The following is a 20,604-nucleotide window of genomic DNA, read 5'->3' on the forward strand; positions in this document are numbered from 1 at the left end:
AGTTGTGCCCTTCAGTTCAGAAAGATCCTTATATGGCTCAAAACTTCACTTTGCAACACACAGCTTTCACGTTCAATCCCAAAGTTCGTACAATGAATAAGCGACTCCGATCGAACCAATGCCTTGTCAGTGAATCTGGTAGACGGAAGCCATGTTAAGGCGGCGATCTGGCAGAATCGTTAGCACGCCGGGCGAAAGGCTTAGTGGTATTACGTCTGTCTTTACGTTCTGAGTTCGAATTCCGCCGAGGTCGACTTTGCCTTTCATCCTTTCAAAGTCGATAAATTAAGTACCACTTAAGTACTCATCGACTGGATCCTCACCCGAAATTGTGGGCCTTGTGCCTAAAGTAGTAAAGACAGAAGCTATGCGAAAGCTCGTTGTGTATATATGCGTCGTTGCGTCTGCCGTCGGTTCGCTCGACTTAACCAACACAAGAAATTGTTCCAGCATGGCCGCAGTCCAACGACCGAAACAAATAAAGGATAAAACAAGGAAATATTTTAATTAAAACAAAAAAGGGAAAAAAAACACGAATCTCGCGAGACGGATTCGAACCATCGACCTAAGGATGTCAGACGTTTCAATAACAAACTACAGTCCTCCGCTCTACCAACTGAGCTATCGCGAGACACGGAGACACTGATTCTCAAATAGATTAGTCGTAAGAAATGTGAAGTTAAAACTACGCCAACTGTTTGGTATTATGTGAGAGGAGGAGAAGAAGCAGGGGGTGGAGAAGAAGCAGGACGTGGAGGAGGAGAAAGAGGAGGAGCAGGAGGTGGAACAGGAGAAACAGGAGGAGCATGAGGAGGAGGCAAGTGGTATAAGGGAAGATTCAGAGAGGAGGGGTGAGGGAATATGTTAGTATGTAAGATATGTAAGGAAACGGGGACGGAATATAGCAGTGTTTAGGAAAAACCCAGAGACCTTTGTGTCTCTCTATCTATCTATCTATTTGTCTGTCTCTCTATTAGTCTATCTCTGTATGTTTATTCTGTTTATCTCTCCCCACCCCCACTCTCTCTCTCTTTCTGCATACAGATATCTCTCTGTCTATTGGTCCCTGAATGTATAGGTGTCTATCCGACACTCTACGTACGTAGGTATCTCTCTATCTGTCTATACGCAGGTATCCGTTTGTTGACCTGTCTTTGTACAGTTGTCTATATGGATGTCTATCTAGCACTTTGTCTCTCTTTATATATATACGTAGGTGTCTATCTCACAACTTCTCCATGCATATAACCACAAAGCATTTCTATGTAAACTGCATTTACCAAGTAGAGGTGCGAAACCGTATTAGCCCCTTGATTCCCTTCACTGACTTACTTTAAACAACTCCACAATGATTAAAGTTGAAACCGACTTTCGTAGAATTTGAACTCACAGCGTAAAGAGAAATAACAAAATACCACTCAACCTTTTCAGCCATTCACCACAATAAGGTCGTCAATGTCAAAACGGTTGGCAGATTAGCGAAGGCCGGTTAGCTCAGTTGGTTAGAGCGTCGTGCTAATAACGCGAATGTCGTGGGTTCGAGCCCCATACTGGCCACATAGCTTTTTTGATATTTGTATTCTTTTGCGCAGGTATGGTTGCATCATTAAGAAATTCGCTTTGCAACCATCTGCTTTCACATTCAATCCCACAGTTCGTACCATGAATAACCGTCTTCCATACCTCATAGCAAATCTATACCTTCTCAGCGAATCTGGTAGACGAAAACTGTGTGCAATCCCGTTGTATGTCGTTGTGTATGCCGTCCCAGCAACACTTGGCAACTGGAGTTACTGTGTTTTCGTACCCGTAACTTCGATTTTCGGCAAGATGTCCGATGAAATAGTACCACACGAAAATATACTGACAGAGTTTGCTAGACTTAGGCACCCCACGGAAGTGTTCCAGCATGACCGCAGTCATACAACCGGAACAAGTGAAAGATAAAATAAAGAAATATTTTAATAAAAAAAAATAAAAACACAAATCTCGCGAGACGGATTCGAACCACCGACCTAAGGATGTCAGACGTTCAAATAACAAACTACAGTCCTCCGCTCTACCAACTGAGCTATCGCGAGACACAGTCAAATCATCTGCAAAATAGTTTAGTCCTAAGAAATATGAAATTAAAAATACGCCAACTGTTTGGTATTATGTGTGAGAAGGAAACAGTGAGGAGAAAGAGAAGGCAAGTTGAATGAGGGAAGATTTAGAGGGGAGGAGGGAATATGTTAGTAAGACATGTAAGAAACGGAGACGGAGTATAGAAGTACTTAGGAAAAAATCCGGAAACCTTTCAATCTGTCTATCTATCTATCTGCTTGTCTCTTTGTGTGTCATTCAATCTCTGTCTTTCTATTTCCCTCCCCCCTCTCTCACTCTCTCTCTCTCTCTGTCTCTCTCTCTCTCTATCTTTCTCTCTCTCTCTCTCTCTCTCTCTCTCTCTCTCTCTCTCTCTCTCTCTCTCTCCCTCTCTCTTTCTCTCTCTTATTCTATATCAGTCTCTTTATGCTTACAGGCAACTCTGCCTCTCTCCAAAGCTGAAGCCGACTTTCGTAGACTTTGAACTCTCAGTGTAAAGAGAAACAAGAAAATGCTACCCAACGACTTATCTTTTCTGCCATTCATCATAATAAGGACATCAATGTTCAAAATGTTAATCCTTCTCATGAAGGCCGGTTAGCTCAGTTGGTTAGAGCGTCGTGCTAATAACGCGAATGTCGTGGGTTCGAGCCCCATACTGGCCATTTAACTTTTGTACCTGCGTTCTTTTTGCGCAGGCATGGGTTTATGGTTGAAAACTTCGCTTTGCAACCACATGCTTTCACATTCGATCACAAAATTCGTACCATGAATAAGCGTCGTCTTCTATCGAACCAATAGATAGAACCAATGCCTTGTCAGTGAATCTGGTAAACGGAAACTATGTGGAGGCTCGCTGTGTATATATGGGTGTATACCTGTCGATGTGTATGCCGCGCCACCAACGCTTCACAGCGAGAGTTGGTCTCTTTACGTCCCCGTATCTTGGCATTTTGGCAAAAAGACCGATAAAATACTACCACACAAGGATATATAGAGCGGGTTTGCTCGTCTTGACCACCTCAAGAAGGTGCTCCAGCAAGGCCACAGACCAACGACCAAAACAAGTAAAAGATAAAAAAAATTTTAAATATCAAAATCAGTCATCACTATCGCCTCAACAGTTCTGCTCAATGCACAAGGCATCAACCCTTCCACCAATGCCCATAAATGGAAGATACAGTTTATTGAGGATCGGGTTAATGAACATTTCCTGCCATTCACCACAAGAAGGACTTCATCTCAAATCGATCACTATTACGACGAAGCAACGGTTTATCTTTTCCTGCCATTCACCACAATAAGAACATCAATGTCAAAACGATCACTAACAGACGAAGGCCGGTTAGCTCAGTTGGTTAGAGCGTCGTGCTAATAACGCGAATGTCGTGGGTTCGAGCCCCATACTGGCCATATACTTTACATTTTTTTAAGTTTGCAATCTTCCATGTTTGCGCAGGCGGACTCCTATGGGGATCTTTCTGAATTGACGGGCACTACACGGGCACCACACAGGCACCACTTGTTTTCTTAACACTACATAAAACATAAAGACATAAATGAAAAGTTGTGCCCTTCAGTTCAGAAAGATTCTTATATGGCTCAAAACTTCACTTTGCAACACACAGCTTTCACGTTCAATCCCAAAGTTCGTACAATGAATAAGCGACTCCGATCGAACCAATGCCTTGTCTGTGAATCTGGTAGACGGAAGCCATGTTAAGGCGGCGATCTGGCAGAATCGTTAGCACGCCGGGCGAAAGGCTTAGTGGTATTACGTCTGTCTTTACGTTCTGAGTTCGAATTCCGCCGAGGTCGACTTTGCCTTTCGTCCTTTCAAAGTCGATAAATTAAGTACCACTTAAGTACTCATCGACTGGATCCTCACCGGAAATTGTGGGCCTTGTGCCTAAAGTAGAAAAGACAGAAGCTATGCGAAAGCTCGTTGTGTATATATGCGTCGTTGCGACTGCCGTCTCACCAACACTTCACAACAGGTGTTGGTCTGTTTACGTCTCCGTAACTTGGCGTATCGGCAAAATGACCGATAAAATAGTACTACACAAAAATATATCGCGTCGGTTCGCTCGACTTAACCAACACAAGAAATTGTTCCAGCATGGCCGCAGTCCAACGACCGAAACAAATAATGGATAAAACAAGGAAATATGTTAATTTAAAATAAAAGGGAAAAAAACACGGATCTCGCGAGACGGATTCGAAACATCGACCTAAGGATGTCAGACGTTTCAATAACAAACTACAGTCCTCCGCTCTACCAACTGAGCTATCGCGAGACACGAATACTCTGATTCTCAAATAGATTAGTCGTAAGAAATGTGAAGTTAAAACTACGCCAACTGTTTGGTATTATGTGAGAGGAGGAGAAGAAGCAGGAGGTGGAGAAGAAGCAGGACGTGGAGGAGGAGCAAGAGGAGGAGCAGGAGGAGCAACAGGAGAAACAGGAGGAGCATGAGGAGGAGGCAAGTGGTATAAGGGAAGATTCAGAGAGGAGGGGTGAGGGAATATGTTAGTATGTAAGATATGTAAGGAAACGGGGACGGAATATAGCAGTGTTTAGCAAAAACCCAGAGACCTTTGTGTCTCTCTATCTATCTATCTATTTGTCTGTCTCTCTATCAGTCTATCTCTGTCTGTTTATTCTGTTTATCTCTCCCCCCCCCCACTCTCTCTCTCTTTCTGCATACAGATATCTCTCTGTCTATTGGTCCCTGAATGTACAGGTGTCTATCCGACACTCTACGTACGTAGGTATCTCTCTATCTGTCTATACACAGGTATCCGTTTGTTGACCTGTCTTTGTACAGTTGTCTATATGGATGTCTATCTAGCACTTTGTCTCTCTTTATATATATACGTAGGTGTCTATCTCACAACTTCTCCATGCATATAACCACAAAGCATTTCTATGTAAACTGCATTTACCAAGTAGAGGTGCGAAACCGTATTAGTCCCTTGATTCCCTCCACTGACTTACTTTAAACAACTCCACAATGATTAAAGTTGAAACCGACTTTCGTACAATTTGAACTCACAGCGTAAAGAGAAATAACAAAATGCCACTCAACCACCTACCTTTTCAGCCATTCACCACAATAAGGTCGTCAATGTCAAAACGGTTGGCGGGTTATCGAAGGCCGGTTAGCTCAGTTGGTTAGAGCGTCGTGCTAATAACGCGAAAGTCGTGGGTTCGAGCCCCATACTGGCCACATAGCTTTTTTGATATTTGTATTCTTTTGCGCAGGTATGGTTGCATGATTAAGAAATTCGCTTTGCAACCATCTGCTTTCACATTCAATCCCACAGTTCGTACCATGAATAACCGTCTTCCATACTTCATAGAAAATCTATGCCTTCTCAGCGAATCTGGTAGACGAAAACTGTGTGCAATCCCGTTGTATGTCGTTGTGTATGCCGTCCCAGCAACACTTGGCAACTGGAGTTACTGTGTTTTCGTACCCGTAACTTCGATTTTCGGCAAGATGTCCGATGAAATAGTACCACACGAAAATATACTGACAGAGTTTCCTAGACTTAGCCACCCCACGGAAGTGTTCCAGCATGACCGCAGTCATACAACCGGAACAAGTGAAAGATAAAATAAAGAAATATTTTAATAAAAAAAATAAAAACACAAAACTCGCGAGACGGATTCGAACCACCGACCGAAGGATGTCAGACGTTCAAATAACAAACTACAGTCCTCCGCTCTACCAACTGAGCTATCGCGAGACACAGTCACATCTTCTGCAAAATAGTTTAGTCCTAAGAAATATGAAATTAAAAATATGCCAACTATTTGGTATTATGTGTGAGAAGGAAACAGTGAGGAGGTAGAGAAGGCAAGTTGAATGAGGGAAGATTTAGAGGGGAGGAGGGAATATGTTAGTAGGACATGTAAGAAACGGAGACGGAGTATAGAAGTGCTTAGGAAAAAATCCGGAAACCTTTCAATCTGTCTATCTATCTATCTGCTTGTCTCTTTGTGTGGCATTCAATCTCTGTCTTTCTATTTCCCTCCCCCCTCTCTCCTTCTCTCTCTCTCTCTGTCTCTCTCTCTCTCTATCTCTCTCTCTTTCTCTCTCTCTCTCCCTCTCTCTTTCTCTCTCTTATTCTATATCAGTCTCTTTATGCTTACAGGCAACTCTGCCTCTCTCCAAAGCTGAAGCCGACTTTCGTAGACTTTGAACTCTCAGTGTAAAGAGAAACAAGAAAATGCTACCCAACGACTTATCTTTTCTGCCATTCATCACAATAAGGACATCAATGTTCAAAATGTTAATCCTTCCCATGAAGGCCGGTTAGCTCAGTTGGTTAGAGCGTCGTGCTAATAACGCGAATGTCGTGGGTTCGAGCCCCATACTGGCCATTTAACTTTTGTACCTGCGTTCTTTTTCCGCAGGCATGGGTTTATGGTTGAAAACTTCGCTTTGCAACCACCTGCTTTCACATTCGATCACAAAATTCATACCATGAATAAGCGTCGTCTTCTATCGAACCAATAGATAGAACCAATGCCTTGTCAGTGAATCTGGTAAACGGAAACTATGTGGAGGCTCGCTGTGTATATATGGGTGTATACCTGTCGATGTGTATGCCGCGCCACCAACGCTTCACAGCGAGAGTTGGTCTCTTTACGTCCCCGTATCTTGGCATTTTGGCAAAAAGACAGATAAAATACTACCACACAAGGATATATAGAGCGGGTTTGCTCGTCTTGACCACCTCAAGAAGGTGCTCCAGCAAGGCCACAGACCAACGACCAAAACAAGTAAAAGATAAAAAAATTTTTAAATATCAAAATCAGTCATCACTATCGCCTCAACAGTTCTGCTCAATGCACAAGGCATCAACCCTTCCACCAATGCCCATAAATGGAAGATACAGTTTATTGAGGATCGGGTTAATGAACATTTCCTGCCATTCACCACAAGAAGGACTTCATCTCAAATCGATCACTATTACGACGAAGCAACGGTTTATCTTTTCCTGCCATTCACCACAATAAGAACATCAATGTCAAAACGATCACTACTAGACGAAGGCCGGTTAGCTCAGTTGGTTAGAGCGTCGTGCTAATAACGCGAATGTCGTGGGTTCGAGCCCCATACTGGCAATATACTTTACATTTTTTTAAGTTTGCAATCTTCCATGTTTGCGCAGGCGGACTCCTATGGGGATCTTTCTGAATTGACGGGCACCACACGGGCACCACACAGGCACCACTTGTTTTCTTAACACTACATAAAACATAAAGACATAAATGAAAAGTTGTGCCCTTCAGTTCAGAAAGATCCTTATATGGCTCAAAACTTCACTTTGCAACACACAGCTTTCACGTTCAATCCCAAAGTTCGTACAATGAATAAGCGACTCCGATCGAACCAATGCCTTGTCAGTGAATCTGGTAGACGGAAGCCATGTTAAGGCGGCGATCTGGCAGAATCGTTAGCACGCCGGGCGAAAGGCTTAGTGGTATTACGTCTGTCTTTACGTTCTGAGTTCGAATTCCGCCGAGGTCGACTTTGCCTTTCATACTTTCAAAGTCGATAAATTAAGTACCACTTAAGTACTCATCGACTGGATCCTCACCCGAAATTGTGGGCCTTGTGCCTAAAGTAGAAAAGACAGAAGCTATGCGAAAGCTCGTTGTGTATATATGCGTCGTTGCGTCTGCCGTCTCACCAACACTTCACAACAGGTGTTGGTCTGTTTACGTCTCCGTAACGTGGCGTATCGGCAAAATGACCGATAAAATAGTACTACACAAAAATATATCGCGTCGGTTCGCTCGACTTAACCAACACAAGAAATTGTTCCAGCATGGCCGCAGTCCAACGACCGAAACAAATAAAGGATAAAACAAGGAAATATTTTAATTTTAAAAAAAAAGGGTAAAAAACACGAATCTCGCGAGACGGATTCGAACCATCGACCTAAGGATGTCAGACGTTTCAATAACAAACTACAGTCCTCCGCTCTACCAACTGAGCTATCGCGAGACACGGATACACTGATTCTCAAATAGATTCGTCGTAAGAAATGTGAAGTTAAAACTACGCCGACTGTTTGGTATTATGTGAGAGGAGGAGAAGAAGCAGGAGGTGGAGAAGAAGCAGGACGCGGAGGAGGAGCAAGAGGAGGAGCAGGAGGAGGAACAGGAGAAACAGGAGGAGCATGAGGAGGAGGCAAGTGGTATAAGGGAAGATTCAGAGAGGAGGGGTGAGGGAATATGTTAGTATGTAAGATATGTAAGGAAACGGGGACGGAATATAGCAGTGTTTAGGAAAAACCCAGAGACCTTTGTGTCTCTCTATCTATCTATCTATTTGTCTGTCTCTCTATCAGTCTATCTCTGTCTGTTTATTCTGTTTATCTCTCCCCCCCCCACTCTCTCTCTGTTTCTGCATACAGATATCTCTCTGTCTATTTGTCCCTGAATGTACAGGTGTCTCTCCGACACTCTACGTACGTAGGTATCTCTCTATCTGTCTATACACAGGTATCCGTTTGTTGACCTGTCTTTGTACAGTTGTCTATATGGATGTCTATCTAGCACTTTGTCTCTCTTTATATATATACGTAGGTGTCTATCTCACAACTTCTTCATGCATATAACCACAAAGCATTTCTATGTAAACTGCATTTACCAAGTAGAGGTGCGAAACCGTATTAGCCCCTTGATTCCCTTCACTGACTTACTTTAAACAACTCCACAATGATTAAAGTTGAAACCGACTTTCGTAGAATTTGAACTCACAGCGTAAAGAGAAATAACAAAATACCACTCAACCACCTACCTTTTCAGCCATTCACCACAATAAGGTCGTCAATGTCAAAACGGTTGGCAGGTTATCGAAGGCCGGTTAGCTCAGTTGGTTAGAGCGTCGTGCTAATAACGCGAATGTCGTGGGTTCGAGCCCCATACTGGCCACATAGCTTTTTTGATATTTGTATTCTTTTGCGCAGGTATGGTTGCATCATTAAGAAATTCGCTTTGCAACCATCTGCTTTCACATTCAATCCCACAGTTCGTACCATGAATAACCGTCTTCCATACCTCATAGCAAATCTATACCTTCTCAGCGAATCTGGTAGACGAAAACTGTGTGCAATCCCGTTGTATGTCGTTGTGTATGCCGTCCCAGCAACACTTGGCAACTGGAGTTACTGTGTTTTCGTACCCGTAACTTCGATTTTCGGCAAGATGTCCGATGAAATAGTACCACACGAAAATATACTGACAGAGTTTGCTAGACTTAGGCACCCCACGGAAGTGTTCCAGCATGACAGCAGTCATACAACCGGAACAAGTGAAAGATAAAATAAAGAAATATTTTAATAAAAAAAAATAAAAATACAAATCTCGCGAGACGGATTCGAACCACCGACCTAAGGATGTCAGACGTTCAAATAACAAACTACAGTCCTCCGCTCTACCAACTGAGCTATCGCGAGACACAGACAACTCATCTGCAAAATAGTTTAGTCCTAAGAAATATGAAATTAAAAATACGCCAACTGTTTGGTATTATGTGTGAGAAGGAAACAGTGAGGAGAAAGAGAAGGCAAGTTGAATGAGGGAAGATTTAGAGGGGAGGAGGGAATATGTTAGTAAGACATGTAAGAAACGGAGACGGAGTATAGAAGTGCTTAGGAAAAAATCCGGAAACCTTTCAATCTGTCTATCTATCTATCTGCTTGTCTCTTTGTGTGTCATTCAATCTCTGTCTTTCTATTTCCCTCCCCCCTCTCTCACTCTCTCTCTCTCTCTGTCTCTGTCTCTCTCTATCTCTCTCTCTCTCTCTCTCTCTCTCTCTCCCCCTCTCTCTTTCTCTCTCTTATTCTATATCAGTCTCTTTATGCTTACAGGCAACTCTGCCTCTCTCCAAAGCTGAAGCCGACTTCCGTAGACTTTGAACTCTCAGTGTAAAGACAAACAAGAAAATGCTACCCAATGACTTATATTTTCTGCCATTCATCACAATAAGGACATCAATGTTCAAAATGTGAAACCTTCCCATGAAGGCCGGTTAGCTCAGTTGGTTAGAGCGTCGTGCTAATAACGCGAATGTCGTGGGTTCGAGCCCCAAACTGGCCATTTAACTTTTGTACCTGCGTTCATTTTGCGCAGGCATGGGTTTATGGTTGAAAACTTCGCTTTGCAACCACCTGCTTTCACATTCGATCACAAAATTCGTACCATGAATAAGCGTCGTCTTCTATCGAACCAATAGATAGAACCAATGCCTTGTCAGTGAATCTGGTAAACGGAAACTATGTGGAGGCTCGCTGTGTATATATGGGTGTATACCTGTCGATGTGTATGCCGCGCCACCAACGCTTCACAGCGAGAGTTGGTCTCTTTACGTCCCTGTATCTTGGCATTTTGGCAAAAAGACCGATAAAATACTACCACACAAGGATATATAGAGCGGGTTTGCTCGTCTTGACCACCTCAAGAAGGTGCTCCAGCAAGGCCACAGACCAACGACCAAAACAAGTAAAAGATAAAAAAAATTTTAAATATCAAAATCAGTCATCACTATCGCCTCAACAGTTCTGCTCAATGCACAAGGCATCAACCCTTCCACCAATGCCCATAAATGGAAGATACAGTTTATTGAGGATCGGGTTAATGAACATTTCCTGCCATTCACCACAAGAAGGACTTCATCTCAAATCGATCACTATTACGACGAAGCAACGGTTTATCTTTTCCTGCCATTCACCACAATAAGAACATCAATGTCAAAACGATCACTAATAGACGAAGGCCGGTTAGCTCAGTTGGTTAGAGCGTCGTGCTAATAACGCGAATGTCGTGGGTTCGAGCCCCATACTGGCCATATACTTTACATTTTTTTAAGTTTGCAATCTTCCATGTTTGCGCAGGCGGACTCCTATGGGGATCTTTCTGAATTGACGGGCACCACACGGGCACCACACGGGCACCACTTGTTTTCTTAACACTACATAAAACATAAAGACATAAATGAAAAGTTGTGCCCTTCAGTTCAGAAAGATCCTTATATGGCTCAAAACTTCACTTTGCAACACACAGCTTTCACGTTCAATCCCAAAGTTCGTACAATGAATAAGCGACTCCGATCGAACCAATGCCTTGTCAGTGAATCTGGTAGACGGAAGCCATGTTAAGGCGGCGATCTGGCAGAATCGTTAGCACGCCGGGCGAAAGGCTTAGTGGTATTACGTCTGTCTTTACGTTCTGAGTTCGAATTCCGCCGAGGTCGACTTTGCCTTTCATCCTTTCAAAGTCGATAAATTAAGTACCACTTAAGTACTCATCGACTGGATCCTCACCCGAAATTGTGGGCCTTGTGCCTAAAGTAGTAAAGACAGAAGCTATGCGAAAGCTCGTTGTGTATATATGCGTCGTTGCGTCTGCCGTCTCACCAACACTTCACAACAGGTGTTGGTCTGTTTACGTCTCCGTAACTTGGCGTATCGGCAAAATGACCGATAAAATAGTACTACACAAAAATATATCGCGTCGGTTCGCTCGACTTAACCAACACAAGAAATTGTTCCAGCATGGCCGCAGTCCAACGACCGAAACAAATAAAGGATAAAACAAGGAAATATTTTAATTAAAAAAAAAAAGGGAAAAAAACACGAATCTCGCGAGACGGATTCGAACCATCGACCTAAGGATGTCAGACGTTTCAATAACAAACTACAGTCCTCCGCTCTACCAACTGAGCTATCGCGAGACACGGAGACACTGATTCTCAAATAGATTAGTCGTAAGAAATGTGAAGTTAAAACTACGCCAACTGTTTGGTATTATGTGAGAGGAGGAGAAGAAGCAGGGGGTGGAGAAGAAGCAGGACGTGGAGGAGGAGCAAGAGGAGGAGCAGGAGGAGGAACAGGAGAAACAGGAGGAGCATGAGGAGGAGGCAAGTGGTATAAGGGAAGATTCAGAGAGGAGGGGTGAGGGAATATGTTAGTATGTAAGATATGTAAGGAAACGGGGACGGAATATAGCAGTGTTTAGGAAAAACCCAGAGACCTTTGTGTCTCTCTATCTATCTATCTATTTGTCTGTCTCTCTATTAGTCTATCTCTGTATGTTTATTCTGTTTATCTCTCCCCACCCCCACTCTCTCTCTCTTTCTGCATACAGATATCTCTCTGTCTATTGGTCCCTGAATGTATAGGTGTCTATCCGACACTCTACGTACGTAGGTATCTCTCTATCTGTCTATACGCAGGTATCCGTTTGTTGACCTGTCTTTGTACAGTTGTCTATATGGATGTCTATCTAGCACTTTGTCTCTCTTTATATATATACGTAGGTGTCTATCTCACAACTTCTCCATGCATATAACCACAAAGCATTTCTATGTAAACTGCATTTACCAAGTAGAGGTGCGAAACCGTATTAGCCCCTTGATTCCCTTCACTGACTTACTTTAAACAACTCCACAATGATTAAAGTTGAAACCGACTTTCGTAGAATTTGAACTCACAGCGTAAAGAGAAATAACAAAATACCACTCAACGACCTACCTTTTCAGCCATTCACCACAATAAGGTCGTCAATGTCAAAACGGTTGGCAGATTATCGAAGGCCGGTTAGCTCAGTTGGTTAGAGCGTCGTGCTAATAACGCGAATGTCGTGGGTTCGAGCCCCATACTGGCCACATAGCTTTTTTGATATTTGTATTCTTTTGCGCAGGTATGGTTGCATCATTAAGAAATTCGCTTTGCAACCATCTGCTTTCACATTCAATCCCACAGTTCGTACCATGAATAACCGTCTTCCATACCTCATAGCAAATCTATACCTTCTCAGCGAATCTGGTAGACGAAAACTGTGTGCAATCCCGTTGTATGTCGTTGTGTATGCCGTCCCAGCAACACTTGGCAACTGGAGTTACTGTGTTTTCGTACCCGTAACTTCGATTTTCGGCAAGATGTCCGATGAAATAGTACCACACGAAAATATACTGACAGAGTTTGCTAGACTTAGGCACCCCACGGAAGTGTTCCAGCATGACAGCAGTCATACAACCGGAACAAGTGAAAGATAAAATAAAGAAATATTTTAATAAAAAAAAATAAAAATACAAATCTCGCGAGACGGATTCGAACCACCGACCTAAGGATGTCAGACGTTCAAATAACAAACTACAGTCCTCCGCTCTACCAACTGAGCTATCGCGAGACACAGACAACTCATCTGCAAAATAGTTTAGTCCTAAGAAATATGAAATTAAAAATACGCCAACTGTTTGGTATTATGTGTGAGAAGGAAACAGTGAGGAGAAAGAGAAGGCAAGTTGAATGAGGGAAGATTTAGAGGGGAGGAGGGAATATGTTAGTAAGACATGTAAGAAACGGAGACGGAGTATAGAAGTGCTTAGGAAAAAATCCGGAAACCTTTCAATCTGTCTATCTATCTATCTGCTTGTCTCTTTGTGTGTCATTCAATCTCTGTCTTTCTATTTCCCTCCCCCCCTCTCTCCCTATCTCTCTCTCTCTGTCTCTCTCTCTCTCTGTCTCTGTCTCTCTCTCTCTGTATCTCTCTCTCTCTCTCTCTCTCTCTCTCTCTCCCTCTCTCTTTCTCTCTCTTATTCTATATCAGTCCCTTTATGCTTACAGGCAACTCTGCCTCTCTCCAAAGCTGAAGCCGACTTTCGTAGACTTTGAACTCTCAGTGTAAAGAGAAACAAGAAAATGCTACCCAACGACTTATCTTTTCTGCCATTCATCACAATAAGGACATCAATGTTCAAAATGTTAATCCTTCCCATGAAGGCAGGTTAGCTCAGTTGGTTAGAGCGTCGTGCTAATAACGCGAATGTCGTGGGCTCGAGCTCCATACTGGCCATTTAACTTTTGTACCTGCGTTCTTTTTGCGCAGGCATGGGTTTATGGTTGACAACTTCGCTTTGCAACCACCTGCTTTCACATTCGATCACAAAATTCGTACCATGAATAAGCGTCGTCTTCTATCGAACCAATAGATAGAACCAATGCCTTGTCAGTGAATCTGGTAAACGGAAACTATGTGGAGGCTCGCTGTGTATATATGGGTGTATACCTGTCGATGTGTATGCCGCGCCACCAACGCTTCACAGCGAGAGTTGGTCTCTTTACGTCCCCGTATCTTGGCATTTTGGCAAAAAGACCGATAAAATACTACCACACAAGGATATATAGAGCGGGTTTGCTCGTCTTGACCACCTCAAGAAGGTGCTCCAGCAAGGCCACAGACCAACGACCAAAACAAGTAAAAGAAAAAAAAATTTTTAAATATCAAAATCAGTCATCACTATCGCCTCAACAGTTCTGCACAATGCACAAGGCATCAACCCTTCCACCAATGCCCATAAATGGAAGATACAGTTTATTGAGGATCGGGTTAATGAACATTTCCTGCCATTCACCACAAGAAGGACTTCATCTCAAATCGATCACTATTACGACGAAGCAACGGTTTATCTTTTCCTGCCATTCACCACAATAAGAACATCAATGTCAAAACGATCACTAATAGACGAAGGCCGGTTAGCTCTGTTGGTTAGAGAGTCGTGCTAATAACGCGAAAGTCGTGGGTTCGAGCCCCATACTAGCCATATACTTTACATTTTTTTAAGTTTGCAATCTTCCATGTTTGCGCAAGCGGACTCCTATGGGGATCTTTCTGAATTGACGGGCACCACACGGGCACCACACGGGCACCACACAGGCACCACTTGTTTTCTTAACACTACATAAAACATAAAGACATAAATGAAAAGTTGTGCCCTTCAGTTCAGAAAGATCCTTATATGGCTCAAAACTTCACTTTGCAACACACAGCTTTCACGTTCAATCCCAAAGTTCGTACAATGAATAAGCGACTCCGATCGAACCAATGCCTTGTCAGTGAATCTGGTAGACGGAAGCCATGTTAAGGCGGCGATCTGGCAGAATCGTTAGCACGCCGGGCGAAAGGCTTAGTGGTATTACGTCTGTCTTTACGTTCTGAGTTCGAATTCCGCCGAGGTCGACTTTGCCTTTCATACTTTCAAAGTCGATAAATTAAGTACCACTTAAGTACTCATCGACTGGATCCTCACCCGAAATTGTGGGCCTTGTGCCTAAAGTAGAAAAGACAGAAGCTATGCGAAAGCTCGTTGTGTATATATGCGTCGTTGCGTCTGCCGTCTCACCAACACTTCACAACAGGTGTTGGTCTGTTTACGTCTCCGTAACGTGGCGTATCGGCAAAATGACCGATAAAATAGTACTACACAAAAATATATCGCGTCGGTTCGCTCGACTTAACCAACACAAGAAATTGTTCCAGCATGGCCGCAGTCCAACGACCGAAACAAATAAAGGATAAAACAAGGAAATATTTTAATTTAAAAAAAAAAGGGTAAAAAACACGAATCTCGCGAGACGGATTCGAACCATCGACCTAAGGATGTCAGACGTTTCAATAACAAACTACAGTCCTCCGCTCTACCAACTGAGCTATCGCGAGACACGGATACACTGATTCTCAAATAGATTAGTCGTAAGAAATGTGAAGTTAAAACTACGCCAACTGTTTGGTATTATGTGAGAGGAGGAGAAGAAGCAGGAGGTGGAGAAGAAGCAGGACGCGGAGGAGGAGCAAGAGGAGGAGCAGGAGGAGCAACAGGAGAAACAGGAGGAGTGGTATAAGGCAAGTGGTATAAGGCAAGTGGTATAAGGGAAGATTCAGAGAGGAGGGGTGAGGGAATATGTTAGTATGTAAGATATGTAAGGAAACGGGGACGGAATATAGCAGTGTTTAGGAAAAACCCAGAGACCTTTGTGTCTCTCTATCTATCTATCTATTTGTCTGTCTCTCTATCAGTCTATCTCTGTCTGTTTATTCTGTTTATCTCTCCCCCCCCCCACTCTCTCTCTGTTTCTGCATACAGATATCTCTCTGTCTATTTGTCCCTGAATGTACAGGTGTCTCTCCGACACTCTACGTACGTAGGTATCTCTCTATCTGTCTATACACAGGTATCCGTTTGTTGACCTGTCTTTGTACAGTTGTCTATATGGATGTCTATCTAGCACTTTGTCTCTCTTTATATATATACGTAGGTGTCTATCTCACAACTTCTTCATGCATATAACCACAAAGCATTTCTATGTAAACTGCATTTACCAAGTAGAGGTGCGAAACCGTATTAGCCCCTTGATTCCCTTCACTGACTTACTTTAAACAACTCCACAATGATTAAAGTTGAAACCGACTTTCGTAGAATTTGAACTCACAGCGTAAAGAGAAATAACAAAATACCACTCAACCACCTACCTTTTCAGCCATTCACCACAATAAGGTCGTCAATGTCAAAACGGTTGGCAGGTTATCGAAGGCCGGTTAGCTCAGTTGGTTAGAGCGTCGTGCTAATAACGCGAATGTCGTGGGTTCGAGCCCCATACTGGCCACATAGCTTTTTTGATATTTGTATTCTTTTGCGCAGGTATGGTTGCATGATTAAGAAATTCGCTTTGCAACCATCTGCTTTCACATTCAATCCCACAGTTCGTACCATGAATAACCGTCTTCCATACCTCATAGCAAATCTATACCTTCTCAGCGAATCTGGTAGACGAAAACTGTGTGCAATCCCGTTGTATGTCGTTGTGTATGCCGTCCCAGCAACACTTGGCAACTGGAGTTACTGTGTTTTCGTACCCGTAACTTCGATTTTCGGCAAGATGTCCGATGAAATAGTACCACACGAAAATATACTGACAGAGTTTGCTAGACTTAGGCACCCCACGGAAGTGTTCCAGCATGACAGCAGTCATACAACCGGAACAAGTGAAAGATAAAATAAAGAAATATTTTAATAAAAAAAAATAAAAACACAAATCTCGCGAGACGGATTCGAACCACCGACCTAAGGATGTCAGACGTTCAAATAACAAACTACAGTCCTCCGCTCTACCAACTGAGCTATCGCGAGACACAGTCAACTCATCTGCAAAATAGTTTAGTCCTAAGAAATATGAAATTAAAAATACGCCAACTGTTTGGTATTATGTGTGAGAAGGAAACAGTGAGGAGAAAGAGAAGGCAAGTTGAATGAGGGAAGATTTAGAGGGGAGGAGGGAATATGTTAGTAAGACATGTAAGAAACGGAGACGGAGTATAGAAGTGCTTAGGAAAAAATCCGGAAACCTTTCAATCTGTCTATCTATCTATCTGCTTGTCTCTTTGTGTGTCATTCAATCTCTGTCTTTCTATTTCCCTCCCCCCTCTCTCACTCTCTCTCTCTCTCTGTCTCTGTCTCTCTCTATCTCTCTCTCTCTCTCTCTCTCTCTCTCCCCCTCTCTCTTTCTCTCTCTTATTCTATATCAGTCTCTTTATGCTTACAGGCAACTCTGCCTCTCTCCAAAGCTGAAGCCGACTTCCGTAGACTTTGAACTCTCAGTGTAAAGAGAAACAAGAAAATGCTACCCAATGACTTATATTTTCTGCCATTCATCACAATAAGGACATCAATGTTCAAAATGTGAAACCTTCCCATGAAGGCCGGTTAGCTCAGTTGGTTAGAGCGTCGTGCTAATAACGCGAATGTCGTGGGTTCGAGCCCCATACTGGCCATTTAACTTTTGTACCTGCGTTCTTTTTGCGCAGTCATGGGTTTATGGTTGAAAACTTCGCTTTGCAACCACCTGCTTTCACATTCGATCACAAAATTCGTACCATGAATAAGCGTCGTCTTCTATCGAACCAATAGATAGAACCAATGCCTTGTCAGTGAATCTGGTAAACGGAAACTATGTGGAGGCTCGCTGTGTATATATGGGTGTATACCTGTCGATGTGTATGCCGCGCCACCAACGCTTCACAGCGAGAGTTGGTCTCTTTACGTCCCTGTATCTTGGCATTTTGGCAAAAAGACCGATAAAATACTACCACACAAGGATATATAGAGCGGGTTTGCTCGTCTTGACCACCTCAAGAAGGTGCTCCAGCAAGGCCACAGACCAACGACCAAAACAAGTGAAAGATAAAAAAATTTTTAAATATCAAAATCAGTCATCACTATCGCCTCAACAGTTCTGCTCAATGCACAAGGCATCAACCCTTCCACCAATGCCCATAAATGGAAGATACAGTTTATTGAGGATCGGGTTAATGAACATTTCCTGCCATTCACCACAAGAAGGACTTCATCTCAAATCGATCACTATTACGACGAAGCAACGGTTTATCTTTTCCTGCCATTCACCACAATAAGAACATCAATGTCAAAACGATCACTAATAGACGAAGGCCGGTTAGCTCAGTTGGTTAGAGCGTCGTGCTAATAACGCGAATGTCGTGGGTTCGAGCCCCATACTGGCCATATACTTTACATTTTTTTAAGTTTGCAATCTTCCATGTTTGCGCAGGCGGACTCCTATGGGGATCTTTCTGAATTGACGGGCACCACACGGGCACCACTTGTTTTCTTAACACTACATAAAACATAAAGACATAAATGAAAAGTTGTGCCCTTCAGTTCAGAAAGATCCTTATATGGCTCAAAACTTCACTTTGCAACACACAGCTTTCACGTTCAATCCCAAAGTTCGTACAATGAATAAGCGACTCCGATCGAACCAATGCCTTGTCAGTGAATCTGGTAGACGGAAGCCATGTTAAGGCGGCGATCTGGCAGAATCGTTAGCACGCCGGGCGAAAGGCTTAGTGGTATTACGTCTGTCTTTACGTTCTGAGTTCGAATTCCGCCGAGGTCGACTTTGCCTTTCATACTTTCAAAGTCGATAAATTAAGTACCACTTAAGTACTCATCGACTGGATCCTCACCCGAAATTGTGGGCCTTGTGCCTAAAGTAGAAAAGACAGAAGCTATGCGAAAGCTCGTTGTGTATATATGCGTCGTTGCGTCTGCCGTCTCACCAACACTTCACAACAGGTGTTGGTCTGTTTACGTCTCCGTAACTTGGCGTATCGGCAAAATGACCGATAAAATAGTACTACACAAAAATATATCGCGTCGGTTCGCTCGACTTAACCAACACAAGAAATTGTTCCAGCATGGCCGCAGTCCAACGACCGAAACAAATAAAGGATAAAACAAGGAAATATTTTAATTAAAAAAAAAAAGGGAAAAAAACACGAATCTCGCGAGACGGATTCGAACCATCGACCTAAGGATGTCAGACGTTTCAATAACAAACTACAGTCCTCCGCTCTACCAACTGAGCTATCGCGAGACACGGAGACACTGATTCTCAAATAGATTAGTCGTAAGAAATGTGAAGTTAAAACTACGCCAACTGTTTGGTATTATGTGAGAGGAGGAGAAGAAGCAGGGGGTGGAGAAGAAGCAGGACGTGGAGGAGGAGCAAGAGGAGGAGCAGGAGGAGGAACAGGAGAAACAGGAGGAGCATGAGGAGGAGGCAAGTGGTATAAGGGAAGATTCAGAGAGGAGGGGTGAGGGAATATGTTAGTATGTAAGATATGTAAGGAAACGGGGACGGAATATAGCAGTGTTTAGGAAAAACCCAGAGACCTTTGTGTCTCTCTATCTATCTATCTATTTGTCTGTCTCTCTATTAGTCTATCTCTGTATGTTTATTCTGTTTATCTCTCCCCACCCCCACTCTCTCTCTCTTTCTGCATACAGATATCTCTCTGTCTATTGGTCCCTGAATGTATAGGTGTCTATCCGACACTCTACGTACGTAGGTATCTCTCTATCTGTCTATACGCAGGTATCCGTTTGTTGACCTGTCTTTGTACAGTTGTCTATATGGATGTCTATCTAGCACTTTGTCTCTCTTTATATATATACGTAGGTGTCTATCTCACAACTTCTCCATGCATATAACCACAAAGCATTTCTATGTAAACTGCATTTACCAAGTAGAGGTGCGAAACCGTATTAGCCCCTTGATTCCCTTCACTGACTTACTTTAAACAACTCCACAATGATTAAAGTTGAAACCGACTTTCGTAGAATTTGAACTCACAGCGTAAAGAGAAATAACAAAATACCACTCAACGACCTACCTTTTCAGCCATTCACCACAATAAGGTCGTCAATGTCAAAACGGTTGGCAGATTATCGAAGGCCGGTTAGCTCAGTTGGTTAGAGCGTCGTGCTAATAACGCGAATGTCGTGGGTTCGAGCCCCATACTGGCCACATAGCTTTTTTGATATTTGTATTCTTTTGCGCAGGTATGGTTGCATCATTAAGAAATTCGCTTTGCAACCATCTGCTTTCACATTCAATCCCACAGTTCGTACCATGAATAACCGTCTTCCATACCTCATAGCAAATCTATACCTTCTCAGCGAATCTGGTAGACGAAAACTGTGTGCAATCCCGTTGTATGTCGTTGTGTATGCCGTCCCAGCAACACTTGGCAACTGGAGTTACTGTGTTTTCGTACCCGTAACTTCGATTTTCGGCAAGATGTCCGATGAAATAGTACCACACGAAAATATACTGACAGAGTTTCCTAGACTTAGGCAC

At 43.0% G+C, this 20,604-nt stretch overlaps 23 non-coding genes across 23 annotated transcripts; 12 read left to right on the top strand and 11 right to left on the bottom strand.

Annotated features, from left to right (window-relative positions):
* Nucleotides 1–537: 537 nt before the first annotated feature.
* On the bottom strand, nucleotides 538–631 carry Trnay-gua (transfer RNA tyrosine (anticodon GUA)). Its single transcript has 2 exons — nucleotides 595–631; nucleotides 538–573 (listed from the first exon to the last, which is right to left on the bottom strand). It is a non-coding gene; the product is annotated as a tRNA-Tyr (tRNA).
* An 852-nt stretch (nucleotides 632–1,483) lies between these two features.
* Nucleotides 1,484–1,557, top strand: Trnai-aau (transfer RNA isoleucine (anticodon AAU)). The gene has a single exon. It is a non-coding gene; the product is annotated as a tRNA-Ile (tRNA).
* A 430-nt stretch (nucleotides 1,558–1,987) lies between these two features.
* On the bottom strand, nucleotides 1,988–2,081 carry Trnay-gua (transfer RNA tyrosine (anticodon GUA)). Its single transcript has 2 exons — nucleotides 2,045–2,081; nucleotides 1,988–2,023 (listed from the first exon to the last, which is right to left on the bottom strand). It is a non-coding gene; the product is annotated as a tRNA-Tyr (tRNA).
* A 595-nt stretch (nucleotides 2,082–2,676) lies between these two features.
* Nucleotides 2,677–2,750, top strand: Trnai-aau (transfer RNA isoleucine (anticodon AAU)). The gene has a single exon. It is a non-coding gene; the product is annotated as a tRNA-Ile (tRNA).
* Nucleotides 2,751–3,424: 674 nt separating this feature from the next.
* Trnai-aau (transfer RNA isoleucine (anticodon AAU)) lies at nucleotides 3,425–3,498 on the top strand. Its single transcript has one exon. It is a non-coding gene; the product is annotated as a tRNA-Ile (tRNA).
* Nucleotides 3,499–4,288: 790 nt separating this feature from the next.
* On the bottom strand, nucleotides 4,289–4,382 carry Trnay-gua (transfer RNA tyrosine (anticodon GUA)). Its single transcript has 2 exons — nucleotides 4,346–4,382; nucleotides 4,289–4,324 (listed from the first exon to the last, which is right to left on the bottom strand). It is a non-coding gene; the product is annotated as a tRNA-Tyr (tRNA).
* An 859-nt stretch (nucleotides 4,383–5,241) lies between these two features.
* On the top strand, nucleotides 5,242–5,315 carry Trnai-aau (transfer RNA isoleucine (anticodon AAU)). The gene has a single exon. It is a non-coding gene; the product is annotated as a tRNA-Ile (tRNA).
* A 429-nt stretch (nucleotides 5,316–5,744) lies between these two features.
* Trnay-gua (transfer RNA tyrosine (anticodon GUA)) lies at nucleotides 5,745–5,838 on the bottom strand. Its single transcript has 2 exons — nucleotides 5,802–5,838; nucleotides 5,745–5,780 (listed from the first exon to the last, which is right to left on the bottom strand). It is a non-coding gene; the product is annotated as a tRNA-Tyr (tRNA).
* A 563-nt stretch (nucleotides 5,839–6,401) lies between these two features.
* Trnai-aau (transfer RNA isoleucine (anticodon AAU)) lies at nucleotides 6,402–6,475 on the top strand. Its single transcript has one exon. It is a non-coding gene; the product is annotated as a tRNA-Ile (tRNA).
* Nucleotides 6,476–8,014: 1,539 nt separating this feature from the next.
* Nucleotides 8,015–8,108, bottom strand: Trnay-gua (transfer RNA tyrosine (anticodon GUA)). The gene is made up of 2 exons: nucleotides 8,072–8,108; nucleotides 8,015–8,050 (listed from the first exon to the last, which is right to left on the bottom strand). It is a non-coding gene; the product is annotated as a tRNA-Tyr (tRNA).
* Nucleotides 8,109–8,966: 858 nt separating this feature from the next.
* Nucleotides 8,967–9,040, top strand: Trnai-aau (transfer RNA isoleucine (anticodon AAU)). Its single transcript has one exon. It is a non-coding gene; the product is annotated as a tRNA-Ile (tRNA).
* Nucleotides 9,041–9,470: 430 nt separating this feature from the next.
* Nucleotides 9,471–9,564, bottom strand: Trnay-gua (transfer RNA tyrosine (anticodon GUA)). The gene is made up of 2 exons: nucleotides 9,528–9,564; nucleotides 9,471–9,506 (listed from the first exon to the last, which is right to left on the bottom strand). It is a non-coding gene; the product is annotated as a tRNA-Tyr (tRNA).
* A 1,317-nt stretch (nucleotides 9,565–10,881) lies between these two features.
* Trnai-aau (transfer RNA isoleucine (anticodon AAU)) lies at nucleotides 10,882–10,955 on the top strand. The gene has a single exon. It is a non-coding gene; the product is annotated as a tRNA-Ile (tRNA).
* Nucleotides 10,956–11,746: 791 nt separating this feature from the next.
* On the bottom strand, nucleotides 11,747–11,840 carry Trnay-gua (transfer RNA tyrosine (anticodon GUA)). The gene is made up of 2 exons: nucleotides 11,804–11,840; nucleotides 11,747–11,782 (listed from the first exon to the last, which is right to left on the bottom strand). It is a non-coding gene; the product is annotated as a tRNA-Tyr (tRNA).
* An 859-nt stretch (nucleotides 11,841–12,699) lies between these two features.
* Trnai-aau (transfer RNA isoleucine (anticodon AAU)) lies at nucleotides 12,700–12,773 on the top strand. Its single transcript has one exon. It is a non-coding gene; the product is annotated as a tRNA-Ile (tRNA).
* Nucleotides 12,774–13,203: 430 nt separating this feature from the next.
* Trnay-gua (transfer RNA tyrosine (anticodon GUA)) lies at nucleotides 13,204–13,297 on the bottom strand. Its single transcript has 2 exons — nucleotides 13,261–13,297; nucleotides 13,204–13,239 (listed from the first exon to the last, which is right to left on the bottom strand). It is a non-coding gene; the product is annotated as a tRNA-Tyr (tRNA).
* Nucleotides 13,298–15,513: 2,216 nt separating this feature from the next.
* Nucleotides 15,514–15,607, bottom strand: Trnay-gua (transfer RNA tyrosine (anticodon GUA)). The gene is made up of 2 exons: nucleotides 15,571–15,607; nucleotides 15,514–15,549 (listed from the first exon to the last, which is right to left on the bottom strand). It is a non-coding gene; the product is annotated as a tRNA-Tyr (tRNA).
* An 870-nt stretch (nucleotides 15,608–16,477) lies between these two features.
* Nucleotides 16,478–16,551, top strand: Trnai-aau (transfer RNA isoleucine (anticodon AAU)). Its single transcript has one exon. It is a non-coding gene; the product is annotated as a tRNA-Ile (tRNA).
* Nucleotides 16,552–16,981: 430 nt separating this feature from the next.
* On the bottom strand, nucleotides 16,982–17,075 carry Trnay-gua (transfer RNA tyrosine (anticodon GUA)). Its single transcript has 2 exons — nucleotides 17,039–17,075; nucleotides 16,982–17,017 (listed from the first exon to the last, which is right to left on the bottom strand). It is a non-coding gene; the product is annotated as a tRNA-Tyr (tRNA).
* A 567-nt stretch (nucleotides 17,076–17,642) lies between these two features.
* Nucleotides 17,643–17,716, top strand: Trnai-aau (transfer RNA isoleucine (anticodon AAU)). The gene has a single exon. It is a non-coding gene; the product is annotated as a tRNA-Ile (tRNA).
* Nucleotides 17,717–18,390: 674 nt separating this feature from the next.
* On the top strand, nucleotides 18,391–18,464 carry Trnai-aau (transfer RNA isoleucine (anticodon AAU)). The gene has a single exon. It is a non-coding gene; the product is annotated as a tRNA-Ile (tRNA).
* Nucleotides 18,465–19,244: 780 nt separating this feature from the next.
* On the bottom strand, nucleotides 19,245–19,338 carry Trnay-gua (transfer RNA tyrosine (anticodon GUA)). The gene is made up of 2 exons: nucleotides 19,302–19,338; nucleotides 19,245–19,280 (listed from the first exon to the last, which is right to left on the bottom strand). It is a non-coding gene; the product is annotated as a tRNA-Tyr (tRNA).
* An 859-nt stretch (nucleotides 19,339–20,197) lies between these two features.
* On the top strand, nucleotides 20,198–20,271 carry Trnai-aau (transfer RNA isoleucine (anticodon AAU)). Its single transcript has one exon. It is a non-coding gene; the product is annotated as a tRNA-Ile (tRNA).
* Nucleotides 20,272–20,604: the final 333 nt, after the last annotated feature.

The sequence above is a fragment of the Octopus bimaculoides genome, chromosome 4 (assembly GCF_046866305.1).
Source record: "Octopus bimaculoides isolate indiv1 chromosome 4, ASM4686630v1, whole genome shotgun sequence".
NCBI lineage: Eukaryota > Metazoa > Mollusca > Cephalopoda > Octopoda > Octopodidae > Octopus > Octopus bimaculoides.